Consider the following 18,339-nt stretch of genomic DNA (forward strand, 5'->3'; position numbering starts at 1 on the left):
GAAAAAGGGTCCTATCACTTCATCTATAGCCAATGCACACCAAACGTTTATTTTAGGGCTGTCTCTTTCTTGTTCTCGAACATTATGAGGATTTTCAGTACCCCAAATCCTACAATTGTGTCTATTCAAGTTACCAGAAACATGAAAGGTTTGCTTCATCAGAAAAAATTACTTTTTTCAAGAAATTGCTTTCTCCAATGTTTATTGTTTGTTCTTCGAGGTCAAGTAATCTAACAGAAAAATCGTAGCGTCGAGGTTTATCGTTAGGTTTTAGTTCATGTAATAACTGAATTTTGTATGGATGGAGCAAGGTGTTTGTGCAAAATTTTTAAGACTTTTTTACATTGTTCAATTGTTTTAAAGTTCAAATAGCTATAACTACTGAATGAATCCACCTTTTGAAGTCCGGTTTGCGGCATTGTACTCTGCTTAGTAAGACCTTTAATTTGATACCAAACTTGACCCCTTCTGCTATTTAAGAATTTTGTCTGACTCCTTGTGAACCGTCCCCCAAAGGGATTATCCGGTCGGTAATTGGGCAGATATGTGCGTTACTATCACCAGTAAGCACGTGTGAACTTTGGTATTTTTTTATATTGTGGTTTAAAAATTAAAAAAGAGGTTCCAGACTTAATTGACAGCCTGTATATATATATATATATATATATATATATATATATATATATATATATATATAAATATGGCTCTTGCCATTTATACAGTTTAATGTAAATAAAAGTCGTTTGACAGGTATTTGGTCTTCCGATCACATGTTAGTTTGCTTATTTAAACGCATATGTGACAGATACGGCCAAATACAAAATAATTGAATCGGAAAAAGTAAGCGCTCTGTGGTGTAATGGTAGCACATTCACCCGGCAAGTGAGAGATCCGGGTTCGACTCCCGGCGGAGCAAGTACTTTTTGTGATTCAATGTTTATTGAAATTATATATATATATATATATATATATATATATATATATATATATATATATATATATATATATATATATATTGTGGGCTTCCTCGCCCCCCCCCCCCACCACACCCTCGGAAGAAGAGGAAAACGAATGTCGTTGGTTCCAAAATGTATTATTCAACACATGTATTTAAACAGCAGGTTGGTTATTTTACCTACAGAACACTGTTATAATACATTTCCTGAAACACGAAATAAGTTTAAACTCACTATTTTAATCCTCCACTTTCCTAATAAGTCTAATAAACCCTACGCCAGAGTATCTATAGAATCTGATTCCCAAAGTAGCTGGTTTACTAAAACACATTACTAGTCTCAGCAAATGGATAGTACACGACGTATGTGTCACGCATGCTTTGATACACAATAATTCGCTTCACTAAGAAATATCAGATATGCATTGTTTGGAGTTTCTCGAATGATATTCCATAAAACCTCAAATAAGTTATATTTAGAACAATCCAAGTCTGGAGCGAGCTGATACAGAGTTACTGCTCGTATAAAGGACTGATGAACAGTTTTATATACGTGACACACAAGTACAGCAATAACTCACACTCTGCTGGGCGGTGTGTTGGAGACCGATTTGGTTCTTGCCGTATGTGAAATATTCATGAAAATATATATATACTACTGTTACTACTAACTTATCTATATACACAAAAATGGTTTGTTGTTTCGTTTTAGTTTAGTAGAAAATAGTTGTAAGACATTGAGGAGAACTTGAACTGTGTTAAGACTAGTTGATTCAAATCGTTCTTTATAAATAGAAACATAAATGTTTAATATACTGTTATTTTTTGTAGTAAATTATCTCGATTATATTGCAGTGTGTTTCGAAAATTCAAAAAATATATTTAAAAAAGATAACATTCGTGCGAATAAATTATGAGACATGTTGTAAATATGTACAGGTACAACCACATAGAACCAATTTCAGGTAATTACTTTCTTTCTTTGAGATAAATCTACAATTCAAAGCAACTTTGTAAGTCGTTTAGCATATTTTCCTTTTGCCGACTAATTGTTAGCTAATATTATCAATGTCAGTATTTTTTCCGCTACTTTCTAATGGTAAATGTAAAAATAGTATAATTCAACATAAATAATTTGTATGCATTAAAATATATATATATATATATATATATATATATATATAATTTACTGTATATATACAGAATATATAAATTGTTGTTAGACAATACAATATTGGTACATCAATATTAACATTATTTAATTATTTAAATTATGAAATGTCGTTTTAGGAATACATTTTTTAATGTAAATTCGTATTGATATGATTATGTGCTTTCTGTTTGCGAAAGGCACCTTTTATTTTCAATATAAATAAAATGCATGTTTATTTCGGATTTCAGATTCATTAAACTTTCGTAAAAACACCCAATTCTTAACGTTTAGGTATATATAGTCTCGTTGCCCAGTCTCAGTTACTTAAACTAATAGTTCGATTGTAGTAAAATTATATCGTGTTTTTCTCAGTTTTCCAGAATGCATAAACCATTTCATATTATGTAAAATATTTTGTAAAAAAGACCTAAAGTTATTTAAAAATTAAATGAATATATAGATTATTTCATTCTTAAGATGTTCAAAATACACTCATACACACAAAAGGAAATTTTCAACCCCTTGTGACAAATAAACTGTGCTAGCCTACTGAGTAATAGCCTACAATGACGATTAGTCAAATCCTGTGAATGGAAATTCACCATCACAGTACATTTTCTTTTCTACGCAGCACTTGTAAAGAGTCAGCATATTAAATCTGTTTCGAAGATTTTTTTAATATATAGTATTTTTTCATAAATGTTGGTTTCATAGCAGTTTTTAAATAATTAAAGTCTACACACAACGGTTTCAAGTATATTGTATGTGTCGGGGTAGATAGGCTACATTTTGTATTATCTCACGTGTTAACATATCATATGATTGCACTCTGTCTACCAATTTATTTATTCTGAAAAATTCTCGTTTTTTCCTGCGTAAATGGTAGCTACGGTCAGCCAAATTTTATGATGTGTCATGAAACTTATTTAATGGCTATAATTATATATAAACAAATCTTCGTGCAGATTTTGAATACAAATGTTCATTAGTTCTCGAGATATTGTGTGGATAGGCAGGCAGAAATAAAGCCCATCGAGTGATAGGCTTCGTTAACGCTCAGCAAATAAACGGATATTTACCAATAACGATTATTGCAAATACGATCTATGGGAAAATGTATAAACTGAAGGGTTGAAACAACCAATCAGTAACGGCTCAGTGTAATTGTTACGGAAACAATTATTGGTATTAATTAACGTCAACCATTTCGGAGCATCCATGTTATTCATTATGATAATGTATGATGTGTTTGCTAAAGCTATTCATCATTTCGAGCTGCAACTTTTCACCCGTTATCACCACAACATACAGTGGCCGTCTGCAATTTGTCATTTACTGTCAAGATTAGTGAACCATATTATATATATACTGTATATAAACCATTCATCATATGTAATAGTTATACTTCTATGAGCTTGCATTTGAAATATCTATTACTGGCTTAATTATACTCAAGGGTATTTCTGTTTGTGTGTCTGTCTGTCTGTCTGTCCACGATGTCTTGGAGCAAACCGGTCTAAAGACTCGAAATGTTGCATTAGCCTTATTACTATATATACACGCAATAAAGTAATCAGGATTATATTCATTTCCAGTTATTACTTCGCGGATTGCTTTTATATAGAAAACATTTGGATGCTTTTCGTTTTCTTAGTATTCTTTAAAAAATAGTAATAATAAACATCACCTTCAGAGGCTTTCATGCCCAAGTGAGTATTTTATGGCGAAGGTGTATAAAATATTAGTATGACGAGTAATGACAGTGACATTAAATGTTTCTTCCCCATCGTTAGCAGCAAATAATCAATAGGAAACTGGAAAGTCTACTTCGTATGGATTGGGCAAGGAATTATAGTCCAGGTCAAGATCAAAGATCAAGTTCGGTTTTTTGTCATAAAAGTAGGCTAATAGCTTGGAGGTAGAACTTTTAATATCAATGTGTTCTTCACAGTCAAGCGATCATCCAGGGCACTTTTACAACAACCTATGTCTCACAACACACCCTGGGTGTAAACCACCCACTAAATATGACCTACAAGTAGTCGGATTAGATGATCACACCTCGAGTTTCAGTAGGTCTACCGATAAAAATCTGTTTTTTTGCATTTTATAAATACTTTAAAATCATTTATACTTTTAATTATTAAGTAATTTATTTACAAATTAATTCATTTTTAATGCCACGTGTGACAATATTACTATAGATATACTCTAAGACATGCCTTAACCAGTCAAATACTAAAATCGATTACGAGTTTCGGTATAAAGGTACCATTAACAGGAAATAAAAACTCAGTACAATATTGGTGTTAGTCAAAACTATTCATCTTATTGAAGTACATAACACAGGACACGACCGCAATAAAAGCGTTAGACCTACCCGGTTCGCCTATTTCAACTCGCTCTATATTTGTATCGTCAACATAAAAAATGAGGTTACGCAAAGGATAAATCACCGCTCAGCTGATAACTCTGTAATTAGTACTAAAGCGGAGAGTAAATTAATTTTTTTTTTTTGCACGTTAGTGTCCTGTACATTGTGTAACTATAAAACTGTATAATAGTTTTGACGAAGCTAACCCCGATAACACTTTATATAAAGGTTGTAGTCTTTTAAAATGCGTAATTTCCTTTGGTCCAAGGAAGAACTTTATTCTAAGGAAAGGGTTAAAAGGGCAGTCCTTCAAGTTCTAGTACTACTTTAATATCTGTTGATTTGCAGTAAATTTTACTTTAAATTCAATATTTAGAAACAATGGACTTTAGGTAGTAAAATTCCTTTAACAAAAGATAGCATTTGTTTTCTCAATTAATAGCCTCTCAACACTAAGAGCTTTCATCCAATCAAAGCTTTTGTCTCCCAACAAAAGGTCAACAACAATAGGACTATTGTTTCCAGTGTGGTTGATGTTCTTTTGTTATTAAAATACTAAGCTGTGATGGAACTAGGGATAATTAATTATCAGAACACCCACATTCATTATAACATTTATAATAACAAAACTCTATTCTGAATATCCGAGAATATATTTGGCAATTTTTTTTTCATAAAGACTGAGATACACTGTTGGTAATATACCTCCATTTCTGTCAGTTGTAAACCTTAAACCTAAAAAAAGAGATGACACAATTTACTAACTTCTACATTATTTAATAACTAATACTGAATTATAACACATATTCCAACACTAGTTTAATTTTCAGAATCGAGGATTCCATCTTCAGGCAACTTCACAAATTATTAAATTTATATTTTTCTAAACAATAAGTTCAAAAAATAACATATGGTAAAGGATTTGGAAAAATGGTTAGCTAATTTAAAAACTTTTAATCTAGTTACATTTTAATATTCTTTTGAATTGTAATGAGATACTATTTTATTAATTCTTTTTTATATCAGAATAATCTAGAACTGTGCCAAATGTGATAAAATTTTATTTGGCTAAATTTCTGTCGTAAAACTTATTTATTATTTTTTTTATGAACCACCTATTAATAACGGTTGCAGCCAAAGACAGGGCATAGCTTTTATTTGTTAGTAAATATTGGTTTTTTTTAATTCAATATGTTTATAAGAGGGAAGCAGTGCGGTAAGAACGTTTGTAAAGTAGTCGACGCTAACCCAGTTTCTGATCACAAACCCGGTGTGAGGGGTGTGGTTGTCCTGAATCAGAGGATAAAAACTCTATTGTTTTCTCCTTAGACAAACATTGCCCTCAACTATTTGCTTACGAACTGGTTGATTACAATATTAATTACGGCTAATTACAGTAAGAAGGGATAGAGTTGTATTGTTAATACCAGGTTAATGTTTATTATCAGGATAATTAATACCAGGGTAATGTGAAATGAGTTATATCAAATAAGGAAACATTTAGCCCTTTTAGACGAATGTAAAATTTGAAGTATACAAATTTGAAGTTTTCGTTCAAGAACATTTACTAGAAAAAAATCAAGTTCACTTAAAAGAAAATATACTAGTGTGATATCATAATTCAAAGTCAAATTATAATATATCTAAAAAACAATTTCAAGATTGGTGCGTTCTAAGTAAGATTACTACATTTTAAGTCTACTGCTCTTATTAATAATGATAAATACAAACATTACATTTAATTAAGTATCATGAAAACAACAAAGTCACTTATATTTCATAATAATTCTTTTCTGTTTAAGTAAAAGAAAACTATTAAGTTTTATTCAGCGGATGGCATTTATGTTTTGAGAGGTAATCTAGTGATACCGAAGCTCTCCACCATCTACAGAGTGAACGAGTACTGAAATAAAAAAAACTGTAGACGGATTTATAATTGATGTCCAAGCAGTTTTGTATTGAAGTAGCCCACTTACACATTGAGTATTACAGTTAGTATCCCGTAATCCCAATTACTGTACAAATTCAATATTTTCCATAGAGTAGTTGTAAGGAGAGGTGACTTGAATTTTCATTTACAGACCTTCTTAAAAATGTGTATATTAGAATTATTATACTACACTAGCGGCTACCCTCGGCTTCGCACGCGGTTTATAAAATCAGTCCGTGGCCCACTTTGCCAAAGCACTCATGATGTAATGATGGTCCTGTATGGTATTTTAAACGTAAGTAGGCATAGATCAAGTTCATATTATTTCAGTGCACATAATTACTTACAGACCAGGGGTTGAGGAACTAACTTTTATGTCATGTTTGGTCCGTATATAAGTACTTCTGGTTCAAATGAAATATGTTTCTTTGACTCTTGTCACTTGTCACTTGCTACTTTACTCACTTTTTGAAAATTAAGGAGCAGTGGGGCTGTTTTTCTAATTACATCAAAACTCAAACCTAAATCTTTAAAATAATCGAATCACGTTGTAAAGGATTATCATTCGTTTTATTACTATTTATCACTAATTTTCATAAAACGCTCAAGATCTAACGTTTAGAATATCTAATCTCAAAACACCAATTACCTAAATTTCAATATAAATAGAGTACAATGAAAAAGTGAACACTTAAAAACTATAATTGACTATGGTAACGAACTTACGGATATAAAATAAAATGTATGGGTAGTATTAAGTAGATTATTAAATATTCTGGCTAACCTCAACTTCGGTCACTTGATAGAGCCTTCATTTCAATGTCAAAAGCCAACCCATATGGGTTATCAAAATAAGTTAAACCATATGAAAGCGTACTCTTATGAACATAACGCTAACCGATGAAAACAGTAGCAAAACCAGTGAGTAGTTCTCCAGGCTTAAGCCAGATTGACGGAGATGTTAAGCCCTTCTTCGGGTAGTTTCTAGGAAATAATCACAATGGCTACAGGACAGACAGAGCTCTTAGCCCACAATTGAGCTTTTGTGCAGCAGGGCAGGTGAAGATAACTTTTTGAATATGTGCGAGGAGGGAGGAGTTCAATGGAGAGCGTAATTGGGTGGGACGGGTAGAACGGTACTTTGGAATGATCCGGCTCAGATCACTGAAATGAACCTGGTCATGAGCCGGATCTTCATATCATTTAGATCACTGACGTCACTGACTCAAACTACACCGTGCCGTCTGTTAATCAGATAATTGAAGGAATCTATTAAAAATCTAAAAATTTGGTAAGCTATTTTATCTTGACGCAATCAATTATTTTAGTTAAAATCATCAGTGTTGTTTTCAGTATAAAAATACAATTTAAAAATGTATTACGATGATATTTCGTCCTGTGTAACATGAAATATAATCGATAAAAAATCATCGTTAGTATTATTTGTACTATAAAATGAATTGTAATGATTCAAAGGCTTTGTAAGTAAAATACTATAGTTTTAAACTATGTGCAACTGTCGTCTATAATAAATTCAGATTTTAAACGGATTTCCTCTATGTCTAGCAGATCACTCAGATACTAAATAGCTAAGAGAACCGAAGAATGTAAGACTGGCTGGCGACTCTCAGCTCACGGGTCGCGACGCGATGGTTCGTTCAATCAGGAGTCGCTCATCAAATGACCCGGTTCATTTCATCAAATGATCTGACGGATCTCAGATCATTACGTGACCCGGATCAGTGAGCCGGTTCGCTCGTAAACTGCACATCACTTACGGAGTAGGGTACCCTCCCGGGACACCCACTCTTTGAAGTGGTTGAAACTCAGACTGTTCACTCAATCGCTAACGAGCTTAGTGTTTGACATAGTTGTGGATTGATGGTAGACCCGTGGTACGAAATATAGCTGCGTCAGCTAGAACAGTAAAAAGAACATCAGTGTAGAGAAATAAAACCATGATTGATCAATCTTAAATACAATCTTAATTCTTTTATCATTTCTTATATTGTACTGCTACTAGTAAAACAGTACCATTTTATTCTAGATTTAGCCCTCGGTATTTAGATAAAGAAGCAGGTGTTTTATATTTTCATAAATATTATGTTTAACTTTATGAAATAAGTTATGTTTGTGGGTTACAGTTGGTTCTGTGAAACAATAATTAAACCTCAAACCGCAAAGGTGATTATCAGAGTGACTTAAAATCCGTATTCATCCTTATTTAAACAATGTGTCAACAAGTATGTTACGTCGGTGATTCTTGGAGTAACTTCCTCGTTTAAAAAATGTGTCACCACATATGACGTAACTGCACATACTTCGATGTGCTCTGAATATCTGTTAATGGTATGAAGAAATCTTATGATAAGTTTTCTTTTATATTAATTTTTTAAATTGTATTACACACTGTACATGTAATTTAAACATATTATCTCACTAAAGATGTACCTATTTAGGGTATATAATATTCAAAGTATTTTTTTATTAATATTTTATTTACCTGAACAAAGTATTTTTCCACATTACGAGAAATCCCGTTTTTACTAAACTAATATCTGTAAAATTTAAAGTACCCTCACTAAATACGATTTACTAATACAGTAATAATCTACTTATTAGTATTGTTACCTTTTTTTGTATGAAATAAGTTACATACATTTATAACAAATATTGTACCCCAATGGTGGAACAGTACCATTTACAGTAGTTGTAGCCAGATATGTGTGAGCAACAGCTAAGTTGTAAGGTAGAGACATAAAACTGTTCATCTGTGGTTTATATCCTTCGTAAACCAGAATCAGTTCACGCCAGACTCGGATTTCTTGGATGGAATTTATTGTTAAGAGTTTATTTTTACACTATTATATTGGGTTACAATTTTCAGTCCTATCAAATGTAAACGTGTAAATTATGCATATTTGGACTTGGGTAGTACAGCTTAATTTACTAACTGAAATAGTTTTAAATTAACACTATCTTTGCGAATTTGCTAGTGTATGCTCAGAATGGTCACACATTGCTTGAATGTGGTTCATGAAGAATTGAAGAGGCTCATTGTCATGTCACCGATATCTGCTACTAATAGAATAGCCCCTAATTTATCCAAGATAAAAACGAACTGAAATGTTCGTGACTACAATAAAAACAGTTTCAATATCAATCAATAAAGTTTTATTCAGCGGATGGCATTTATATTTTAAAAGGTACTCAGTCATACCGAAGCATCCCCAGCATCAATAGAGTGAACGAGTACTGAAAAAAAACTGTAAACTGATCTATAATTAATGTCCAAACAGTTTTGTATTGAAGCAGCCCACTTATACATTGAGTATTACGATTAGTACCCCATAACCCCGATTACGGTACAAATTCAATGCTGTCCGTAAAGTAGTTGTAATAAGAGGTGACAGACTATATTATGATCATTAGCTTGGAATCTTCATTACAGACTTTCTTAACAAATTTTTATATTATAACTCTTATAGTATCCGCGGCTTCGCACGTGGTTTTTTCAAATCAGTCTTTAGTCTACTCTGCCAAAGTACTCATAATGTAATATGATGGTCCTCTATGGTATTTTGAAACGTAAGTAGGCATATCATCAGGTTAATATTACCTGAGTGTTTATAGATAGACCATTAGAGGCTGAGGAACTAACTCTTATATCAGGATTGTCACAAATATGGGCACTTCTGGTTCAAATTAACTATATTTCCGATGGCACAACCGAGTTTGACTCTTGTCACCTATCACTTGCTACTCACTTTCTACCGTCACTTGCTACGCAAATTTAGGAGCAATAAGAAGCAGTGGGACTGTTATTCTAGTTACATCAAATTAAACCTAAATATATAAAATACTCAAAAGAAGTTTAATGTATAGAGTAGTGGTTCATTTGAGTATTGCTTCATTGGTGTTGGCAAGGACGATAATTCGTTTACAAAAATTTATTTTCATAAAACACCCGATATCTAACGTTTAGACTATATAATAACAGTGATTGACCTAATTGCAATATAAATATAGTAGCCTACAATGAAAAAGTGAAAGACTTAAAAATTACGATTTATTATGATTAAGACTATACTTATATAAAGTACAATTTATAGAGTATTCAACTAAATTCAATCCCAGTCACTTGAGCCTTCATTCAATTATTTCAATAACCAACCAATACGGTTTAGCAAAATACGTTACACCTGTAAAACGATATGAAAGCGTATTGTTATAAACATAACGCTGGCAGATAGTAACAGAAGCAAAATTAGGGTTCTCCAAGCATAAGGCAGGTTGACGGGGATGTTAATCCCCTTTTCGTGCCTTTCTGGGAAATAATCCCAATAGCTGCAGGACAGATAGTGTTCCTAGACCGTAGATGAGTTTTCGTGTAGTAGGGCAGGTACGGATAAATTTTTGAATATGTGCATGGAGGGTAGAATCCATAATGAGAGTAATCGGATGGGATGGGTAGTCGTTGGGTCAGTGGAGTCTGGTTAGTGATGTTCCCTATGGCAGTTTGACCAACAGTGCCCTAGATTTCTGCGGTTTGCGGAGTAGAGCACCCTCCCGGGATATCCAGTCTTTGATGTGGCCCCACTCAGACTGTTCACCGCTGACGAGCTTGCTGTTGGACATAGTTGTGGATCGATGGTAGATAACAAAGTATCACTCCAACAGTAGAAAAACCTGGCTAATAACGTCAATTTAAAGAAATTAAATAAGTATTTTATATACCATTTTAATTCTTTTATTATTTGTTACATTGTCCTGCTACTAGTAAAATAGCATCATTTTATTTCTATATTTAGCCCTTGCTATTTGGATAAAGGGGAAGGTGCTTTATAATTTTCATAAAGATAAATAGATATAACGTTTGATTTTATTAAATAATCATGTGAAATAATCATGTTTGTGTAATACATCTGCGAAGCAATAATTAAACCTCTAACCACACTTAGTTACTTGGAGAGACTTCCTCATTTAAATATGTCTCAACACAAAGGACGTAACTAGACAGACATTGCCGTTGTGCTCTGAAGACCTGTTAATGTAATAAACAATTGTTTCGTTAAGCTTTCTTTTATATTAATATTTAATCTTGTAAAACACACTTTAATTTAAATATTGTATTTCGTTAAATATGTACCTAACTATGTAATATAATATCCATAATCCTTTTTATTAATATTATATTCGCCTGTACAAAATACTTTTCGACAATGTATAAAATGCAGTTTTTGCCAAACGAATAGCTTTCAAAATTTAAATTCCTCACTAGAGACAAAATAATAAGCTATTTATGGTTTTTTATGTAATTAAAATTTCACTTAGTCAGTTCCAGAATTGTATAGCAGATACAACTCAATAATGGAATAGAATCATTTATTTGTAGCCAGGTATGTGTGAGCCACCGCTTAGTTGTAAGGTACGGACATAAAACTGTTCATCTGTGGTTTACATCCTTCGTAAACCAGTATCAGCTCGCACAAGACTCTTTCTTGCATTTCTTGGAAGTAATTTATTGAAATTGTTAATTTAACACTATTATATTGGGTTACAATATTCATCCTTGACACAGGAAAACATGACATGAATATTTTAAGTAGTGAGCTGAAAAAACTCATGTTGTCACAAATGTGAACATTTTCATGACACTTCATTTCTATTTAGACAACATTCCAACAGCATACAAGAATGCATAACCAGAGTGCAATCACGACATTTTAACATAAAACAATAACACGGTGTTGCCTGACAACCCCAACACATAGAAATCATCACTTAGTGAGGTTGTGTGTAGGCCTTTATCATCTAAACACTGTTGTCAAAACCAACTTTCTGGTCAAAATGTGAATATACTCTTACTGTGTGAAAAGATATGACCAGAAAGATTCCATGTTAAACTTTAAATTGTGCATGAAATTTAATTTATACATAGATAAATGAGTACACATTTAAGATGGTGCAAACCTATGCTTTGGATTTGCCTGGGCGTCATTGAAGCATGTCACCCTTGCTGCCTGTCTGTCTTTGCGCAGGTTATCTAAAGATCGAAATGAGCTATAGTTTTTAAAATTTGTATTCAACCTCAGCGAGCCTATTACGCGATATATGTTGTGGAGTACTAATACTGTGATCAAACCTAGTTCACCGTATTTTAATTCACAGTTAACTTAGCTCATGTTCATAAAAATTTACATATCAGATTTAATTATTTTATCTATATTATAATTTCTGCCAAAAAGCATTAATATACATTTAAGTCCGGTGTCCAACAGGTTTATATGCATACCAAAGCATTTCTTCTTTTTAAAAGAGTTATTTTTTACATTATATCTTAAGATGAATATAAATAAATGTGTGACAATATCTGATACTCCATCGGCAGGCCCCTCGTGTACCACAATGTTGAGTTATTCGCGCAGTGAGAATTTTAGGATGTTTATATATTTCTTTTAAGCCATACACGTTTACGACTCTACTGATGGGACCGGCATTTGTATGAATATATGCTACTTCTTAATATAAAATTTATGTTAATTTTACACTAATGTTACATGAACGTTAATGGTTGTTAATATATAATATTAGTTTAACAAGAAATCGATTAAGAATAAATTATACTGCGATTCGACATAGGAATATTTGATTTTAATTATAAAACTTTTTATGTATCAACGATGTTGACTTTGGTTATTATTACTGTAAGAGTAATATGGCAATCTCTACTATTTGCATGCTATGGTTCTATTGAATTCCTGATACATAATTAATTGTAAGGTAAAAACTGTTATACAAATAAAATCATTATTTCCTCACTCGGATGGCTGCGACAACTTAACCACATTTTTGCACTACTTCTCCGCGTGTGCGGTAATAGATGATTTAACGTCATTGTTATGACGATGATGATACTGATAATACCAGTCTTAACTTTTCAGAAGACAACTGACAGCGTTAGCCGTTTCCAGAGGTTTCGGTTGAGTTATAGCGTGGTATGGATATCGACAAAACGTCTTCAGTTTCAGTGTCAGAGTTTGCTAATGATTGAAGTCCCAAGATTATAGTATAAGGGATTGTCCATTGTTTTGTTGTCTTTAGTACGGATTCAAGAGATTGGGCATTTGAGATTAAAATCTATGGGTTTACCAGCGATCACTACAATTGGAGTATCAGATGAAACTTGAGCCGGTGCTCAGTTTGGACATTTCTTTTGTCTTTTACCTTTCCCACCTCGGCCACTTTTGTCAGTCGGTGGGGGAGTTACTCCGTCAAAGTATTGATTATTTTCTGCCTGGTTGGAACTGATTGGTCGAGGTCAGGTAATTGACCTTGACTGATTACTTACCAGCTGTTTACCGGCAGCGGCTACGGTTCGGAGCGGTCGGACACTTTCGGCAGAGGCGACGTGAATACCGTGCTGTCTACTGGTCGTCCTGATGCCCATGGCTGGCTAACTCTTCTACTTTCGGCAGGTAAATGTTTTTTCTCTATCACTCTCTTAACTTAATATTGTTGGCGGTTTTTCTATCCCACGCAGACATATATTTTTCGTAGTTTGGTTAAAATTAGATTTATTATTTTGTAAATTGTGTTCCTTGTGTACGTTTTCGTGTCGCAAGGTGTTCTATCCTGTCTTTCGTAACGTTCTAAATTGTTAATTTATTAACTATGACAGTTAAGTTTATTATTTTTGCACTAGTGCTTTCTAACTGATCCGTTCGGCGAACGGAAATTATTTATCCCGTGTACACACTTTGTCTTTATTTAGTGTAAGCGAGACGGTACAGACTTTTGCAAATTTTGTTACCTCGTGTTTTGTGTTGCGTGCAAAATTGGGTGGCAACATTCATGATTTCCATTTTATTGTTTAATTAATTAATTGCCTTATAGTAGCGTGAACGGATTATAATTTAATTATTGTTATTTGGGAAATAATGTACTGTTATTATTTGTAAATTACATAATTATTATTAGGCCTACCTTACAATTAATATTATAGAATGATTAAAATACAGTGACTTATTGTTACAAGTAAATGTTTACCAAGCTGAATAATTTAGTATGGCTGTTCTAGCCTATAATTAAATGTTTAAATGTTTGAAAATTTGTTTTGTATGTAATATTTAATATTGTCACCAAGTAGTGTATCTTATAATACTTGGTGTCTTGAGTTATTTACGGGAAATAGTCTTTTGATACTTAAAAAGTACTGTTAGTTACAGATTGTTATTTTTAATTGTTAAATGTAAATATTTTATATTTACTTTGTGGCAAACATAATTATATAACATAAACATAAACTCTTCTGATTATCTACCGGTTATGTTGGCATTCAATAGGGTCCCCGTGAGTGCCGTCAACGGGACTGGTGCGGCGAGTCTGCCCAAACGGCACTGGTAAACTAAAACTGAATACCCGCGCCCTTCCAGCGCTACTGTACCGGCATCCAACTGGAGCGTCTGTATTCATCTTGAACAAGGTTGGATCCAAAATGTTTTTCTTTCTTCTTGCACTGAACTTGAGATGATTGGGTTGTATGGAGCGCTGCCAGATATTATATCTGGAGGAGGGCCAGTGTTAAGCTACCTAGTATGTATTTATTTTAGGGACATGATCTGTAGGAGAGGATTTCACTTTTCATTCGGATTAATGGAGGCAACTAAGCCCCCGTTTCTTTCGAAAATCGGCTGTAAATATTTTTTTTAATTTTTCGGCTACAAACTTGAAACAAAATTACTTTTTAAAAATAGTGGGCCTAGAAATTCTACAACCTTTTCCCTCCCCTCAGTTCATAAAAAAAAAAATTACCAGTTAAAAAAATTTTATATTTACTACTGCCGTACCTGATATTATGTTATTTATATACCAAATTTCTATTTATTATGTCATTTATATATCAAATTTCTATATTTTATTATGTTATTTATTTGTCAAATGTATTATTATGTTATTGTCCATACTGGAATTTTATCTATTGTTGTTATTTAGTTTGTAAGTTACGCGGTGCACCGTGGTGCTGCAGTTAATTGTATTTTGCATGAAAATGTTTGCCACCTAATAATTATATATCATGTACTCGAAATCTTGTCTCTCTTTGTCTCTCTTCCCACTAGTGGCATGTGATTATTTTTTTTTATGCTTTGCTCCGAGTTTCGGAGGGGCGCGCTTCCGAGACCTCCTGTCTATTTTCGCTAACTCGGGACAAACTGCCCAATCCATTGTCATCAATTTTATTTTACCTCTTTGTGAACGTTTGGCAGGCCACGAGCTGCTCCCAAGTTAACTCTTTAGACAACTGTGTATTGGGAGAAGCAAGAAGCTTCGGCACTGCTGATCATACCTTTAATCCAGACAAGTACAGTGTGTTATCACCATTATCAGCTGACAAAGTTATGCTGGCCTAAGAAGTTACAGCTTCCGCAATCACCAAAGTTAAGGTTAACTTGTTTAATAGAAATCAGATTCTGGGGAATTACCTACGATCGAACTTCATTGTAGGGCCCTCGAATGCTTAAGGGGAGTAAGTACTGGGGGATAAACTAACTCATGAAGTGATCAAAAAGTTTATCTTTCCTTCCACTAAGGACGACAAACTGCTGTAAATTGAAAATCTGAAATGTTAAAAAGACAACCATCATACAATATAGGACCCAAATAGTTACATTTTGACATGTTATGGAATTTAATTTAATTAGAATATATATCGTAGCACTCATTGCAATTATTATAGGTTGCTTTAAATATGAAATAAACATTGGTTCACAAAACGTACTTGCTCCACCGGGACTCGAAGTTTTTATTTAAAAAATTTAATTTTATACGTAGGTCAGAGTCCATTTATAGCCAGCAAACCGAGGGATTAAGAAGTAAGGCTTTTCTTATCACAAGATTATTGTGATTTATTTATTAAAATTTTGATACCCTAATATTTTTTTTACTGTAAAGACTTTTTATTGTTATAGTTACATTTCGGTCACACACTCATGGTACTTATTCATATTCTTAAAACATAACATGCTGAGGTTTATTTTACAAATATAATAAATATTTAATAATAATGCATTTGAAGTATAATTGAATAATAAAGTCTGTCAATATTACATAATTATTAAATCCCTCAATTTAGTCAATACTTTTTAAACTAATTACCTTTACAGTTCAGTTTTCTCTGTTATGTTGTTCTCTGTTTTCTTAGTCTGTAATTGATGCTTGCTAACTGTGATCTTTTTAGTTGATCTTGTCCCCTCACCATTGCTCCATCTAATTGAAAATGATCATTATCATACTCAATTCCTTCTTTTGTTATATTTTCCCCTTCTTCTTCTGGTGCGAAGTCTGAATCACTAAGCCTTTAGCCACATTGTGCAGTATAAAACAATCCAAAATGAGATATAGTATATTTTATGGTTGTATCCTTATTTTCAGCTGTAGCTTTCGGAATCGTTGGTTTAGTTGCCAAAACATCTTTTCATGGTCGTCCGTTCTGGATTGAAAGATCTATTAAGTCATTAGAGGAGCGAAAGGTGTCATTCCATATCCTGAATCCCTGATACACATTACACCTGCTGCCTTTATTTCCATGATGTGAAACATTTTGAAGTTTCTCTAAATCCAGGATTCTCGGATTTCTCTAAAGCATCATGTACGGAAACAGGTCATTGAACATTTCTAATGCGTTACATCTTGCTTGCTCGTTGACACCAGTAAATAGTTTTTGTACTCATTCATGTAACTATTTATGTATTCATCTCCATGTAACACACGTAGACTGATATGTGGTTACTGCCAAGCAATCATACCATCCTAAATACATTATTCGCTGGAGGATGGATTAAAGAAGCTCTTACTACAAGTATCAACCATTCCTAAATATCATTCTGTTAACGATGAAAGACCATTTAGGCAGTATTAAGAGCTGGCAAAACATTTTCAAATAAATATTAAGCATGACGAATGAGATGTGCAAGATTGTTTATGGCAAAGATTATTTGAGAAGTGGCACACTAAGTACAAGAACTTAAGGTACATAGTGAATACAAAATGTAATACATGAATGTAATACAGAATAGACAGTGTGTCGATCCTGTGTCATCTGGGAGAAGAAAACATGCCTTTTTACTTAAGAGTTAAAAGTAAGATAACTTTAGATAGATTAGATTAAGACCACTCATTTATATCCTTTATCCATCTCTACTTTCCTAGTTACAAAGTGTTTTTAGTTTTATCATATAATAAAGGTCTTAATTGCATGTTCTGATTCATTTCTAATTGTACTAGTTTAAATCACAAATTACTAAAACATGCATTATTCTACTTGAGTATTTTCGCTTCTACTTGGTTATTTTTCTACCCGGATTGTGATTGTTCTATTTAAAGTCAAATTAATTTAGTCTATTTCCACACGTGTAAAATTAGACATTCCAATTTATGATTTTGATTAGGTTATAATATTTAAACCGTAGTTGGAATTAGTGTTATAAAATTTGGTAATTTTCCAAATTAATTACATATTTGAACAATATATTCTACCTGAAAATGTATTTACAAAATTTAACAAAACTTACATAATATACATTTGTATAAAACTAAAATGTTTGCAGTCAATACTATAGTTTCTCACAACTAATTTAACTATACAACCAATTTCCCATGTAGTTTATTAGCTTACATGCAATAAGCTGTTTACTAGTATTTGTAGTATCCTTTTCTTTTAGTTTATTGTATTGACATTACTTAGCAAGATTCTGATATGTCATGTATGCTGCTAAGCGCATAGAAAATCCCGACGCCATAACAAAACGACGAAACTTCTTCTATATTTGTATTATTGTATCGATGTAACTTTGTGAAATTGTGATTGAAATTAATATTTATTACAAAATACAATGACGATAAGTTTACTAGTACTAAACATCAATTAA

The sequence above is a fragment of the Homalodisca vitripennis genome, chromosome 8, assembly GCF_021130785.1.
Source record: "Homalodisca vitripennis isolate AUS2020 chromosome 8, UT_GWSS_2.1, whole genome shotgun sequence".
In the NCBI taxonomy this organism is placed as follows: Eukaryota; Metazoa; Arthropoda; class Insecta; order Hemiptera; family Cicadellidae; genus Homalodisca; species Homalodisca vitripennis.